At 37.5% G+C, this 16,478-nt stretch overlaps 1 protein-coding gene across 1 annotated transcript in view; it reads right to left on the bottom strand.

Moving 5' to 3' along the window:
* The window catches only part of MGAT4C (MGAT4 family member C), an 870,660-nt gene that overhangs the window by 762,979 nt on the left and 91,203 nt on the right, over positions 1–16,478 (bottom strand). The gene's annotated exons all lie outside the window — the stretch shown is intronic.

Here is a 16,478-nt window from a genome sequence, read left to right as displayed (position 1 = left end):
AAGAAAAAAGTGAGCACATTGCTATGCAGGGGAAAGAAATATCTAAAACAAGTAATTATTGAATATGATTTTTTTTTACTCTTTTATGGTCTTAATGTTTCTTAGAAATAGAAACTAATTTTCCTAATGTCCTTTCCCTGTTGTATATGAAAGCTGCTATACTGCTATTTTACTGTCAATTATCTGTGACCCTATATAAAAAATGACACAAAACTAAATAAAGAACCAAAAATATAATTTAAAAAATTAATTAATTGTCAATCTGCAGGCAATGAAACAGAAGCTTTTGAGAAAGTCAGACATTAACTTAGCTGTGATGAATTTCATTTGGTTTGGTGATTTAACAATGATCACAGACTTAGGGCAGTTTATTAATCAATAAACTCAACTGAAATAAAATTAGCCATATATGTAAAATAAAACAAATAAAATGTGTATAAAGAATGAAATGTTTTTATAAGTACCATAATGAGGGATTTTAAAAAATTTTAGTCTATTAATATAATTCTACCTTGTATTGCCTAAATTGATAGCTCTTGTTTATTAAACACATATTTTAAACATAGTCAAGAAGAAAATTAAGATTGGTGATAATCCTATTTCTTGGAGATATGTGGAGATAGCCACATATTAACAATATGTTAATATGTGGATTTACATGCATCTGTTCTTTTTCCCATGTTTTATTAGAAGAAATCAAAATAAAACTGCACTTACCAAAAATAACAACTATAGAAGGAAAAACACCAATACAGTATAATAACGCATATATATGGAATTTAGAAAGATAGTAACAATAACCCTGTGTACGAGACAGCAAAAGAGACACTGATATATAGAACAGTCTTATGGACTCTATGGGAGAGGGAGAGGGTGGGAAGATTTGGGAGAATGACATTGAAACATGTAAAATATCATGTATGAAATGAGATGCCAGTCCAGGTTCGATGCATGATACTGGATGCTTGGGGCTAGTGCACTGGGACAACCCAGAGGGATGGTATGGGGAGGGAGGAGGGAGGAGGGTTCAGGATGGGGAACACATGTATACCTGTGTGGATTCATTTTGATATTTGGAAAAACTAATACAATTATGTAAAGTTTAAAAATAAAATAAAATTTAAAAAAAAATGAATGTTCACTATGAACCCACTTAAGAAATGAATATTGTTTTCTGTATTTTGTCAGATTTTTTCATGTATATACCAACATATTTTAACATTATTCTCTCATGTTCAAATATATTCATACATATGGCTATAAGTATAAAACACATTATTTTATAACTCACCTTTTGCCATAACACTGTTATCTTAAATATCTTTCAATATCAGTTAAAACACATACAATTATTCAATGATTATATACTTGTAATGATTTAATTATACTTGTAATATACTTGTAATGATTGTAATTTAATGATTATATACTCTGATGCTGGGAGGGATTGGGGGCAGGAGAAGGGGATGACAGAGGATGAGATGGCTGGATGGCATCACTGACTCGAAGGACATGAGTCTGAGTGAACTCCGGGAGTTGGTGATGGACAGGGAGGCCTGACGTGCTGCGGTTCATGGGGTCGCAAAGAGTCGGACACGACTGAGTGACTGATCTGATCTGATACTTGTAATGAAAGAGTAAAAATGATTAATTCATATATGGACTTTTTTTTTCATATATGGACTTTTGAAAATAGAATATTTCTGCAATTAACAAGAATTGATTATTAAGTTAGCTCATATAGCTAAAACAAGACTAAACTGGTTTTTCAGGAAAACAAGGGAAAAGGCCTTAAGAAGAATTTGTCAGGTGTGATTTGTAATCACAGATGTTATCATTAAGAAAATAATATTGTGTAAGTAAGGAAGTATAGGACTTATTCAGCAGAAGGAAGGTCTAACAGGTTTGATTCTGAATAGAATACAGCTGAAAAATGAATATTAGGAGATTAATTCTAAAGTAGTAGATTTTCTTAAACTAATGCTGAATGACATTCATTTGAAAAAGAGATTTTTAATTTCATAATAGGGGCTTCCCTGGTGGCTCAGATCATAAAGAATCTGCCTGATATGGGGGGAACCTAGGTTCAATTCCTGGGTTGGGAAGATCCCCTGGAGAAGGAAATGACATTCCACTCTAGTATTCTTGCCTAGAAAATTCCATGGACCAAGGAGCCTGGTGGGCTACAGTCAAAGGGGTCGCAAAGAGTCGGACATGACTGATCAACTAACACTTTCACTTTCAATCTCATAATAAAGCCTTGAAAACATGTGATACATCACTTCCATCTATTTAACATTCATGAAATCATTACCTAAAATATCAACAGAGATCTGCATTAGTTTTTCCCCCTGTGTTGCTTTTTTTTCCTTTGTAATTTAAAATATTCACTGTATACATACTTCAATAGCTGGTTGTTTTACTGTTGTTCCTAATAGCACCTTTAGAAATGATATGCTTTTGCTGTTCAACTAAAATTCATAAAAATAAATTACCTCTTGATTTTTTTAGAATAATCATGGAATAGTCTTTGTTAAATCTCAGATGATTGAAAAATAAATCACATGTGCCTCAAATATTCTTTGAAGCACAAGCATTGCAAACATCTCGGGGTATTCCTTCTTAGACACTAACATTTCTGCTTCCACGCTTAGTGTTTTGTTTTTCTCCCAAATCCAAAAGTTTCCTGGGACCGGCTCCCGCAGCTTGGAACCGTCTGTTGAATTTTTATTCTTTGCTCGGTTTTGAACACGGACTTTTTACGGCGTTCCGGCTTTGCCGCTGCCTGTTTCATTTGGGGGTTATCTCCTCAGGGAATATTCCTTTTGTATTAGTCAAAGAGGCATGTTTGTATTGACGCCTTAGCTGGTACAGGGGGATTCTGAATATATTTTGAGTCACCCATGAGCAGATGGGGAGATGAATCTGGCCTCAGGGGTGGAGGGCCTGGTTCTCAAATGCCGGTGTCAAATCACTCTTTCGGTTCCTCCATAGGCAAAGAGCGGCTTGAAGGGTATGCAGAGTCTTCTCATGTACAAGGTAAAGTCAGTGGCCAATGCCAGGGGACAGTGGGGGGAAGCAGTTCCTGGCTTACCCACCCTCTTCCTAGGAAGGGGACTCTGGCCTGCAGAGGGGGGCTCCTTGAGGGCCCCTTCCCTCACCAGCCGCTCAGATCGCCTGCAGCAGCGCCTGCCTATCACCCAGCACTTTGGACAGGTAAGCCCCGTCCCACCTAGTGCCAATTGACATTACAGTGTGGATTTTTCATCTTGACAGCTTATCATAGAAGCCAAGTTGCCCCAGATTTTCTTTCTTTAAAGAAGAACAGGTTAAAACTTGTCAAACATAAAGAATGAAACATAAGACTCGTTTATTGCTGCAAAGCAATCAACCCATGGATCAGATTCTATATGAGATTTATTTCCATTGCAACTGGATAGCTTGAAAATTTGAGCCATTAAAATTAGTGGTAATTTTGCTCTTTTCAAGGACTCAAGATAAAGGAATTTTATTCAAAGAAACAATTGCACTTTGGCATGTTCTAAATGTGGAAAAACAACTACAACACACACAAGAAGAACCTCATATATAGTCTTTTCAGAGCACAGACACAAAACATATTTTCCAGTGTTATTTGATTAACCATGAATGTTTTTGCAAATAAAAATCTCAGTGTTATACTTGTTTTTTAAATACAGTAGTAAAATAAAATGAATCAACCCAAATATATGCTAAAATGCTTAGTCTAAGGAATAGTATCACCTTGCAAATATATGCTGTGTTGCCATAACAAAAGTAGGATGAGCATTTATATTTTCCTGAGTATGCATGTGTGCTAAGTTGTTTCAGTCATGTCCAACTCTTTGTGACCCTATGGCTGTAGTATGCAAGGCTCCTCTGTCCATGGGATTCTCCAGGCAAGAATATTGGAGTGGGTTGCCATGCCCTCCTCCAAGGTTCTTCCAAACCCAGGAAATGATCCCAGGTCTCCCACATTGCAGGCAGATTCTTTACTGTCTAATCTAATAGTGACCCACTAAAGAGTCCCTTGGACTGTAAGGAGATCCAACCAGTCCATTCTAAAGGAGATCAGCCCTGGGATTTCTTTGGAAGGAATGATGCTAAAGCTGAAACTCTAGTACTTTGGCCACCTCATGCGAAGAGTTGATTCATTGGAAAGGACTCTGATGCTGGGAAGGATTGGGGGCAGGAGGAGAAGGGGATGACAGAGGATGAGATGGTTGGATGGCATCACTGACTTGATGGATGTGTGTCTGAGTGAACTCCGGGAGTTGGTGATGGACAGGGAGGTCTGGCGTGCTGCGATTCATGGGGTCGCAAAGAGTCGGACAGACCGAGTGACTGAACTGAATCTTAATCAGCATGGTAATGCTAATTTTTCAACTTTACCTCCTGCAGTTCTCCTATATAAATTCTCTAGCTTAGAAAACTAGCCCTTTCATCATCACTGGGTTTCAAATTTTCTTTTGAAATCCTCAACACATAAACATTGACTCTTCTTCTGTTTTTGAATAGCCCATTCTATCTTTTCCTGTGATTGTTTTATTCATCATTATACAAGTAGAACTTTTCTTTTTCTTTTTTTCATTTTCATTGTAAGCATCCATTCCTTTTCTCTAGCACAAAACCACCATAACTTTCTGGGGACATGTTGCCGTAACAAAAGTAGGATGAGAATTTATATTCTCCTGTGCATGCATGCCAAGTCATTTCAGTTCAGTTCAGTTGCTCAGTCATGTCCAACTCTTTGTGACCCCATAAACCGCAGCAGGCCAGGCATCCCTGTCCATCACCAACTTCCGGAGTTCACTCAGACTCACGTCCATCGAGTCAGTGATGCCATCCAGCCATCTCATCTTCTGTTGTCCCCTTCTCCTCTTGCCCCCTATCCCTCCCAGCATCAGAGTCTTTTCCAATGTGTCAACACTTCGCATGAGGTGGCCAAGTATTGGAGTTTCACCTTTAGCATCATTCCTTCCAAAGAACACCCAGGGCTGATCTCCTCTAGAATGGACTGATTGGATCTCCTTGCAGTCCAAGGGACTCGCAAGAGTTTTCTCCAATACAACAGTTCAAAAGCATTAATTCTTTGGTTCTCAGCTTTCTTCACAGTCCAATTCTCACATCCATACATGACCACAGGAAAAACCATAGCCTTGACTAGACGAACCTTTATTGGCAAAGTAATGTCTCTGCTTTTCAACATTCTATCTAGGTTGGTCATAACTTTTCTTCCAAGGAGTAAGCATCTTAATTTCATGGCTGCAATCACCATCTGCAGTGATTTTGGAGCCCCAAAAAATAAAGTCTGACACTGTTTCCACTGTTTCCCCATCTACTTCCCATGAAGTGATGGGACCGGATGCCATGATCTTCGTTTTCTGAAAGGTGAGTTTTAAGCCAACTTTGTCATTCTCCTCTTTCACTTTCATCAAGAGGCTTTTTAGTTCCTCTTCACTTTCTGCCATAAGGGTGGTGTCATCTGCATATCTGAGGTTATTGATATTTCTCCCGGCAATCTTGATTCCAGCTTGTGCTTCTTGCAGCCCAACATTTCTCATGATATACTCTGCATAGAAGTTAAATAAGCAGGGTGACAATATACAGCCTTGACGTACTCCTTTTCCTATTTGGAACCAGTCTGTTGTTCCGTGTCTAGTTCTAACTGTTGCTTCCTGACCTGCAAATAGGTTTCTCAAGAGGCAGATCAGGCGGTCCGGTATTCCCATCTCTTTCAGATTTTTCCACAGTTTATTGTGATCCACGCAGTCAAAGGCTTTGGCATAGTCAATAAAGCAGAAATAGATGTTTTCTGGAACTCTCTTGCTTTTTCCATGATCCAGTGGATGTTGGCAATTTGATCTCTGGTTCCTCTGCCTTTTCTAAAAATCCAGCTAGAACATCTGAAAGTTCACGGTTCACATATTGCTGAAGCCTGGCTTGGAGAATTTTAAGCATTACTTTACTAGCGTATGAGATTAATGCAATTGTGCAATAGTTTGAGCATTCTTTGACATTGCCTTTCTTTAGGATTGGAATGAAAACTGACCTTTTCCAGTCCTGTGGCCACTGCTGAGTTTTCCAAATTTGCTGGCATATTGAGTGCAGCACTTTCACAGCATCATCTTTCAGGATTTGGAATAGCTCAACTGGAATTCCATCACCTCTACTAGCTTTGTTCGTAGTGGTGCTTTCTAAGGCCCACTTGACTTCACATTCCAGGATGTCTGGCTCTAGGTGAGTGTTCACACCATTGTGATTATCTTGGTTGTGAAGATCTTTTTTGTACAGTTCTTCTGTGTATTCTTGCCACCTCTTCTTAATATCTTCTGCTTCTGTTAGGTCCATACCATTTCTGTCCTTTATTGAGCCCATCTTTGCATGAAATGCTCCCTTGGAATCTCTAATTTTCTTGAAGAGATCTCTAGTCTTTCCCACTCTATTGTTTTCTTCCATTTCTTTGCATTGATCGCTGAGGAAGGTTTTCTTATCTCTCCTTGTTATTTTTTGGAACCCTGCATTCAGATGCTTATATCTTTCCTTTTCTCCTTTTCTCCAAGTCATTTCAGTGATGTCCAACTCTTTGTGACATATGGACGGTAGTCTGCCAGGCTCCTCTGTCCGTGGGATTTTCCAGACAAGAATACTCGACTGGGTTGCCATGCCCTCCTCCAGGGAATCTTTCTTACCCAGGAATGAAATCCATGTTTTCTACATCTCTTGCATTGAAAAGTGGATTCTTTACCCCTGCCTGGGAAGTCCATATTCTCCTGTAAAATGTATATGGAGTCAGAGAAAAAGACAAGGACTTCATGCTGTTGCAGAATGTGTATATTCCAGTAAAGGCAAGCTTCATTAAAATATTATTTTGCTTTTAGCGTGGGAGTTAGGCTCTGCATGTGCCATGATCAGAAAATATCTTGGGGACAGAGGATTAAATAGCATATCATAAATATAGTAAAAGTGAGACAGATGCTAAGTTAGGGATTATGATCCTCCTCTTTTTTTTTAAGTACTTTTGTTATACCAGATAATATTTAATAAACTATTGCTATCTAATAAGTTTATCTGGAGAATAAATGGTATTCTTAATCTCCAGATAAGTTCACCTTATTTAGTCCTCCACAGCAATGCTACAAAGTAATTTTTATTCCTTTCTACTCTAGATGAGAGAAGACTGAGGCCTACAGAGAAAGTGGTTTACCTTTGGTCCACTATCTAGTGAGTGTAAGTCAGAAATAAATTGGGATCGTCTGTCTCCAGTGACTGTTCTTTTGATTTTTAGATAGATGGCCATGATAACCTGTTTGGTAGAAGTTTTAGAATTACTATAGAATTTTCATGTTTATGATCTCATTTCCCAATTATAACCATTATATTCAATCTAGAGAGTGGTTATTGTTTTATATAACAGAAACACTAAAGTATGTTTTTTTTTAATAGTAATTTTAGGATTAGGTCCAGAGTTTATAAGATCAGTTAAGGCTTCTGTTGAAAACCCTATCACTCAGTCAGGCTTTTTTTGTACTGCCCTGCAAATGTTCACCCTCCTCGAAGAAGACACCCAAATAAATCTCTTGCATGCAAGTGTTTATGTGAGTCTGTTTCTAGGGACCCTGACCTAAAAGAATAGTTTCAATATCAAACCATTTTCTCGAGACCTTTGTTAAGTCTTCTCAGTTAAGTTAACTTAACTGAAGTTAAGACTTTAGTCCTTTGTTAAGTCTTCCCTGGTGGCTCAGATGGTAAAGAATCTGCCTGCCATTCAGCAGACCTGGGTTGAATCCCTGGGTTGAGAAGATTCCCTGGAGGAGGGCATGGCAACCCACTCCAGTATTCTTGCCTGGAGAATCCCATGGACAGAGGAGCCTGGGGGTTGCAAAGAGTCGGACATGACTGAGCAGCTAATACACACACGATTTCTGGAGACTCTAGCTTGTGATGCCTTGTTTCTTTGGGTATTTTGTTTTTATTATAAATTTATACTTCTTAAAATTTTATTTGTGGTAATTATTTGTGGCTTAGACTGAAAACAGGTTATTCCAAAGAAAATTTACAATTGTTTCTGTCAGGTGACTGGCGGCTATATCAACCTATGATCACTGCAGTACTGCAATGAAGTTTTTCACGTCACATAATTCAGGATTCAGTCCAATATTAGGATTGTTTTCAACTAGAATGATCATTTTCCCCTGTCATTCAGCACTATTACTAGAATTCAAGATAGAAATAACATCTTGTAACACTATCCAGAAATGTACATTTATATATTTTTTACACTTAAATCAAGGGACTGGCCAATTTGGTGGATGCTAGTTTTATATTCTTTTAGCCTTCCTAATTTAAGCAACTCTTGGCTTTATCTCTCTGTTCTCTGTGTTCTGTAAATCTATGAAAATTAAGCTCAAATTCACTAAAGTTTGCAATTGCTCTCAAAATGGAAGTTAGCATTCTACTTACCACTTTTCTCTTTTCATTTAGTTTTGCCTTAGAGTATTCCTTACTTTCCACTTAGCTCATCAATGCATCAAAATGTGTTAATATACTCAGCATTTATAATATTAATATTTTCCCCAAGCCAAAGAGATAGGTATATTACCCATTCTGCCATACTATAGAATTGTAAGTCTCTTCCTCTAATCTTCATAAAATATCTTGACTTTTAACATGTAGTCCTTTTTCCCCCCAAAAAGTAAGCTGAGATAAAGTGAAAACAGAAACCTACATGTACATTTACCTACATGGTAAATTCCTGGGTTCTGTTTTAATGAAAGCTATCTTACTGATAAAACAAACAAAGAGTTGGAGGAATAAAAAGAGTAAATCCCTCTTTCTCTTTATTAGAATAAAAAGAATACTTGTTTGCTTTGCTACAGAGAAATGTTGAACAATGTATTGAACAGAAGCATTTACACCCTGGTTTAGGCCTAAAGGGAAGTTTTATGACTCTCTTTTCTGCTCTTAAATCAATACGAAGTAAAAGGGATATTTACAGAAGGTACTAAATGGTTTGAAGTTCCAGGAATAAAGAATGCATTCACTCTTAAGCTTTTCTGAAATAATGTGAGAAAAAATACAATTTTAGGATTCCCCAGTAACCCATTGAAAATAGGAGTCAGAGGGTTGAGAGGTTTCTTTGCTTCTAGAGAAGGAGAAGGCACAAGGCAGCCATAGCAAGTCTCCTGTGGCCCCTGAGTAACAAGAGAAAACAACAGGATTTCCTTTGTCACTGATAACAAGACACTTGGCTGAGAAAGAGAAAACAGACAGATGTTGAAGGGATCTGTGGTCATGATGAGAGTAAATTATAACAAAGAGCTGTGCAGGATGTATGTCAAGAAACCAAGTGGGAATAGAGAAACCTCAACAGATGCCAATGTGGTGAGGAGAGGGGACTTGATTGTACATTGCAACAGATGTCAGTGTAGGACAAAGGAAGGCTGAAGCCCAGATGTCTCACCATCTGATATTGTATTATGAAAACTTTTCAGAAATTAAATCTATCCAGGAAGAAAGGATACGACTTTTGGACATGACTGAGCGACTTCATTTTCACTTTTCACTTTCATGCATTGGCAAAGGAAATGGCAACCCATTCCAGTGTTCTTGCCTGGAGAATCCCAGGGACGGGGGAGCCTGGTGGGCTGCTGTCTATGGGGTCGCACAGAGTCGGATACGACTGAAGCAACTTAGCAGTAGCAGGAAGAAAGGAAGGAGGGGGAAGAGCAACTCTGATTTGACTGAATTAAAACCTGGCCTTGGGAATACCCTGAAGCAATTAAATTCACTTAGACTTGATTCAGTTAACATTTTTCACTATCAAACAGAATGGTAACTCACAAGCTAAATCTGGTTATGATAAAATTAATCTAATGGCATATTATATTATCACTTGAATTTTAGAGCCTGAGGATATGTATCCACTACACATCCTCTTGATCTCCACAAAGATCTATCAGGAAGAAAGTAGTGATCAACTGTGTAAAATACGGCTGCCAACTAACTTAGGATGGAAACATGGTGAATTCAGCAATAAGTTCTTAATCAGTGACCCTGGAAGCAGAATCCTAGAAAGACAAGGGTAGAAAAATCAGCTAGAAGGTAAAAAAAATTGAATTAATATATGTAAAACACACACATACACACAACTCTTGAAAAACTGATTATGAAGGGAAATAGGAAACAAAAAACAGATTAAAATAGTATCTAAAGGGGCATATGAGGTCAAGGAAAGTCTTGTTTTGTTTTATTTAAGATTATAGATATTAGATCATGTTTGACTGATCAGAGAAAATATATAGGACAAATCTAGAAATTGAATATAACAGGAGACAGCCAGAAGTGCGGCAGGAACAAAGAAATACATGTGGAGGGACTGGATTTAAATTGGAGCAATGCTTTCTTCATTGTAATGGGAACAGGAGGCATTAGGACAGTGTTTAGAAATAGTAGCAAAAATACTAAGTAGTTGCTATCTGGAGTTTTCACTCTGGGAAGATGTGAAGCCATAAGCTTGTGATTAGTGGAGGAAAAAAAGAAGCCAAGATTTAAGTAGAGTGGATAGATGAGATTTCATAGTGGAAATAGACAGAGTCAAACTTTCTGGAGATATACTGTTTCTTGAATGAATTGTGCAAAGTTCATTTGAGTTGGGTGAATATGTAACTTTAGTACTTCTGGTATATAGCTTGATGTTTAGCTGTTGGGATACAGGCACAAAGATGGATCTGCCCAAAGCTGCATCTTGACAAGTGTGTATGAAATTAGAGTAAGGGAGACAAGAATATTTTTAAAAGAGTGATAGCAAATATGGTACAACCAGAAAGAGAAGTCAGGCATGGAGGAAGACTGTAAAAGTCGAAGGCAACTGATGAGTAGTGAAACAACTGGAGATCAATAACTTGGGCACCTTCTCATTAAAGCTGCTTTGAAATGGTAGTAACTGTTAGGGTGCTTAGCTGTTTAAATTATCAACGTGTTGAAACAAGTAACCAGAAGGTCCGTAAATGTCCTGTCTCAGAAAGGGAGGACACGTGGAAGAGAACACCACCCAGAGTTAAAATCTGATGAGCAAAAGAGGGACCAATAGTCTGAGAGTAGCATGGGTGAGTCCTAATTTTAAGGAACCTATTCTGTATAAATTTTATTTAATTTTCAAACAAATGGAAATATCTTTGAACATTAAAAAAAAAAATGCATTTTCGGAACGGGTTGCCTGTAAGGAGTCAGTCACTGGAAATGTTCAAATAGAGACTGGTTTATTAATAGTTATATTGTGAAGAGACTTCAACACATAAAAAATTTAGATTATATGATCTCTGAAGTATCTTCCTACTTCAAGATTATTTCTGAATCTGAATGTTTATCCATCCACCATTCATTATTTTCTTTTTCTCTAAAGTTCAATCATAAGCAAACTTGACTATATCCTAAAAATCTTCCTAAAATTCTTCTCCCTAGGTGTTAACTTAAACCTAGTTATTTCCCGATGACATTTATCCTTCTACAAAAGAAGTCTGAGACTTAAAGTAGGGTAAGTGCCCTTTATGTATTCATCATCCTATTCCAGACAATCGTATATCCTTCCTCTATAAAACACCTCCTTTTGTTGCTATCATCTAAAAATCACCTAGGTCACCTCTTTTATTTTCCTTACTGGTTAGCTCCTGGCTTACTTAACTATCTCCAAAACCACTTCTGTAGTGGTGAATTCAAACTCCAAGACCTAGCCTCTTCATTCTTCTCAGTCATCTTGGTCCCCACTCTAATTCCCAAAATCACTCTACAGTAGCACATATGACTTTGTCTTTACCAACCACAATCACTCTCCTCAAACCTCGATTTCAAACATTAGTTGTTGTTCACTGTCATTATTCAGTCACTAAGTCATACCTGACTCTCTGCCACCCCATAAACTGCAGCACACGTCTTCCTTGTCCTTCACTATTTCCCAGAGCTTGCTCCAACTCATATCCACTGAGTCGGTGATGCTATCCAACCATCTCATCCTCTGTCACCCTTTCTCCTTCTGCCCTCAATCTTTCCCAGCATCAGGGTCTTTTCCAGTGAGTTAGCTGTTTGCATCAATGTGCCCAAAGTATTGTAGCTTCAGCATCAGTCCTTCCAAGCATCTTTTAATTTTGTGGCTGTAGTCACCATTAAACAAAGCTTACTACAATTATCTATCTTTCCAGTTCACTCCCTTAAAAAGTAAATATACAACAATAGTATGAAGCCAGAGAGACTTTACCATTTTTATTTATCTCTCACCCCTCAATCTGCACTTCTCTTATCAAACTTATATTTCACTGTTAATCATTATAAAATCACTCACTTAACTGCAGCATGAACTCCTTTTTTTAACTATATTTGTTTACTCTTCACTCTTTAGGCTAAACCAGAACCACGCTGCTGCTGCTGCTGCTGCTGTAAGTTGCTTCAGTCATGTCCGACTCTGCGACCCCATAGATGGCAGCCCACCAGGCTCCCCTGTCCCTGGGATTCTCCAGGCAAGAACACTGGAGTGGGTTGCCATTTCCTTCTCGAATGCATGAAAGTGAAAAGTGAAAATCCAATTCTCCATCTTCCGCACACCTGTACCTACCCCACTGGAGGAGCCTGGAGGAAATTCAAAACCATCTAGATGGACATCAATAAGCTCATGAGCACTGACTCAAAACTATATTTCCCTAGTCCATTCACTCTTTTCTGTGCTATAGGACTATGTTATACCACACCCTTTGCCTCAAACTTGTCCTCTTTTTCCATTTTTAGCTTGTGATCATTCTTTCTATGTTACTAAAAAATAACCAGAAAAAATATAGAGAAATGTCATTCACCACCTGCCCCTTCACATCTATTTCTTGCATCGCTGCTTGAATATTCCAACTTCTCTTCTGTTATTAGGATGGACTGCACTCCAAGTAAACACACTTTTCTCACTATGTGCTCAATTCCATCCTTCTTTCTTTCTTAAGGACTTTGCTCTAGCAATTTTCCCTTTTCTCTTCCCTTGATCTTTCAGTCTATTTAAAATAAGAAGCCAGCATGATCCCAGAAAAACTTAGGTTAGATTTGTACTCCACTCTGCCTAAAAGGCTTTAATTGATAATTGTTTTACCTCTCGATTTAATGATGAAATCTTTGATTTTACCCGTAAAACCACATATAATGTAATTCCTGGCTCCCTCACAGACCTCATCTACCACAGTTCTTCTCCTTATTCTTCCTCATTCCTCCTCCATAATTTTCAAACGTGCCAACTGCTCACCCACCATCAGGTATCTGCCCTTACTACTGTCTTTGCCTGGGATGCTCTTCCCACACATATTTGCATTTCCTTCAGATCCTTATTTTAAAAATTCCCATTTTCAGTGAGACATTCTGGCTTACTAATTTAGAAATTTCACCCCATCTTTAATACTTAATATCACTCTACCCTGCCCTTTTCTTTTTTTACCACTTATCTCATTTTAGTATAAGGCATAGTGTACACCTTCTCTCCTAATCTCTTAGTTTGTGTACATAAGTACATCTGCACAGTGCATCTCCTAGAGAATTCTGTCTTTATAATGAAATGCCAATGAATGTTTTATGAACATTTATATATTTAGTTTCTTAGTTTTTAGAAGATATCAGAAAAACCACAATGTCTTGATGGTCTTCCATAAAGAAATTTTCTCTTGAAAAGAAATGTCAATCCTATTTTATTCTTAATTACATGAAGTCAAAACAAGTAACTTTAACACATACACTTCATATCTGTTCTTTGGATCCACATAGTTTTTAAGCCAATATTATTGCCTCTGAAAATATTAATATAAATGATTTTAAAAACTGTTCCATAATATAACATTTGATTTTATTTTAGGTTGTTCTAAGTTATCATACATAAAAATATTATGGGTTGCATGATCTTCTTTTGTCTTTTAAAGGTATGAAACATATTCCTTTTTACAATAAAACACATTGAATGAAATAATTTTCTCCCCTTTTAACGTAACAGTCACTAAATAAAACAAATATTGAATAAGTTAAAAAGAACAACAACAATAAACTTTCCCTCAATGAGTTTCTCAAGGATTTAACTGTAAAATTTCTCTTCTTGTTCTAAATGATGTCTTAGAAATACCAAGTTAAAAATTGGGAAACCAATGTGCTTTATTTGATGCAATTTAAAATATCTAAAGAGTAAATAATGTTTGAAGACTGTGTTATATAATTGGCAAAATAAAACTTACTTTTAACTTAGAATACAAAAGGACAACCTAGGAACAGTGACTGAATCAAGGCAGAGAAATTATCCTTGAAGATGTCAGATATTTTACACTCACAAAAGTGGCTTTGCTATACACAATGATTGGAGTAGGAAATGGTAACCTACTCCAGTATCCCTGCCTGGAGAATCCCCATGGACAGAGGAGACTGTCAGGCTGCAGTCCAGGGGGTTGCAAAGTCGGACACGACTGAGCGACTAAGCAGCAGCAGCATACACAATGATTCATTTGATTTTATTCCTACACAACTGCATGAGGTTCTCACTTCATCTAAGGACTCTTGCAATTCTGCTGCTGCTGCTGCTAAGTCGCTTCAGTCGTGTCCGACTGTGTGCGACCCCATAGACAGCAGCCCACCAGGCTCCTCCGTCCATGGGATTCTCCAGGCAAGAGTACTGGAGTGGGTTGCCATTGCCTTCTTGCTTGCAATTCTGAGATTCTTCTTTTCAGTAAAAAGCCCCATAAGATTACTAATTAGGGAACCATATATAAACATCAGCATTGATTTATTCTTTTATAGTTTTTCAAGTATATATTTAAAAGTAACTCAACATAATACCTTTCAAATTTTTTTCCTATGTTTAATTGAACAAAATGTTCTCCTCATCTTTGAATATTTATCTTTACTAAGGTTTATCCTTTTATTTATTTTGGCAATTAATGAGTGCAGTTACTATATTCTTCTTTTTATTCATTTGATGTACTTATCCTGAATTTATTCTTAATTGTGCTGTGTTCTTGGGTCTTCTTGTAGGCTTAAGTTTATTTATTAAGCATTCACACATGATTTATCTCAAACTGTACACTCCCTTCTAAAATTTTCAGAAGCCTAAAAAAGCATAATACTGATTAGCTAAAACTGAGAACACAAATCTTATTGGAAGATTATATTATTTGTCAATAAATTCTTCCTTTCTTTCAAGTGACTGGCAAGATTTATTTATAGTGTACTTTATAAGAAACAAACAACAAAACAAAATGAAATGAAACAAACAAACAAAAACAGAAACTTCAATTAAATAAAGTCAGGAGACCAGAAGGGTGAGTTCTCACAATCTGCCATGATAGCAGAGCCCAACAGGGAGAAGACTCTTCTTTCCTAGCAAGGGGTCAGCCAAAGAGAAGCCCTGGACTGTGTTTGCCTTAGCCCTCCCAACTTCCTTTTTCACTTTCTCAAACTGTTCTTCCCTGGTCATGATACAGACTAACATATGACTTTCCATAGTTACAGACTGTGAAATGCAACTCTCGGCTAATGCCAAGGAAACTCACCTTTTCTGGAGAAATATCTGCTGTCTATTTATTTTAGGTTAAAAACTTCCATAAATAGTATCAGACATAGCCACGTGACTTGATTTAACCAATGGAAAAGTGACAGACTGTCATTACTGAGTTGGCACCTTAACAGAGTAACACTATGTATTTCTGCTTCCACTTCTTCCCCTGAAAATGCTTCCCCTGAAAAACCCTTTGTTGCTTCAGCCAGAATATCAGAATGAAAACACATGGACCAAAAGCTTGTGGTCCAGTTTAGCATAGCATATCCCAGTTGAGACAGCTGACCTGTAGGCAACTGAGGTTTAAAGAAATAATTGTTTTAAGTCATTGAGGTTTGGGTGCAGATGTTTGTTATGCAGGATTATCACAGCAGAAAAAGGACTAATATTCCTTAGCAGAGAAAGTGAACACTTATTCAGAGACTTTTATACAATTGCTAAAAAAATACAGAAAGATAGTAACCACTCTAGAACATTATTAATAAAAATAGCATTGAATCTTTCAACTTCATAAATAGTGTGCATAGATGATGAGTTATTTTCAAAGTCAAGGTATAACATTTTACCTATAAATATTTAATCACCTAAGGGAAAAGCTCAATTGTACAGAAAAAAATATATAAATATACACATAAATACATACATATATACGTACAAGGCGATGGCACCCCACTCCAGTACTCTTGCCTGGAAAATCCCATGGATGGAGGAGGCTGCTAGGCTACCCTCCATGGGGCTGCTAACAGTTGGTCATGACTGAGCGACTTCACTTTCACTTTTCACTTTCATGCATTGGAGAAGGAAATGGCAACCCACTCCAGTGTTCTTGCCTGGAGAATCCCAGGGACAGAGGAGCCTGGTGGGCTTCCGTCTATGGGGTCGCACAGAGTTGGACACGACTGAC

The sequence above is a fragment of the Bos mutus genome, chromosome 5 (assembly GCF_027580195.1).
Source record: "Bos mutus isolate GX-2022 chromosome 5, NWIPB_WYAK_1.1, whole genome shotgun sequence".
NCBI lineage: Eukaryota > Metazoa > Chordata > Mammalia > Artiodactyla > Bovidae > Bos > Bos mutus.
This window is presented reverse-complemented; position numbering and strand designations above follow the sequence as displayed.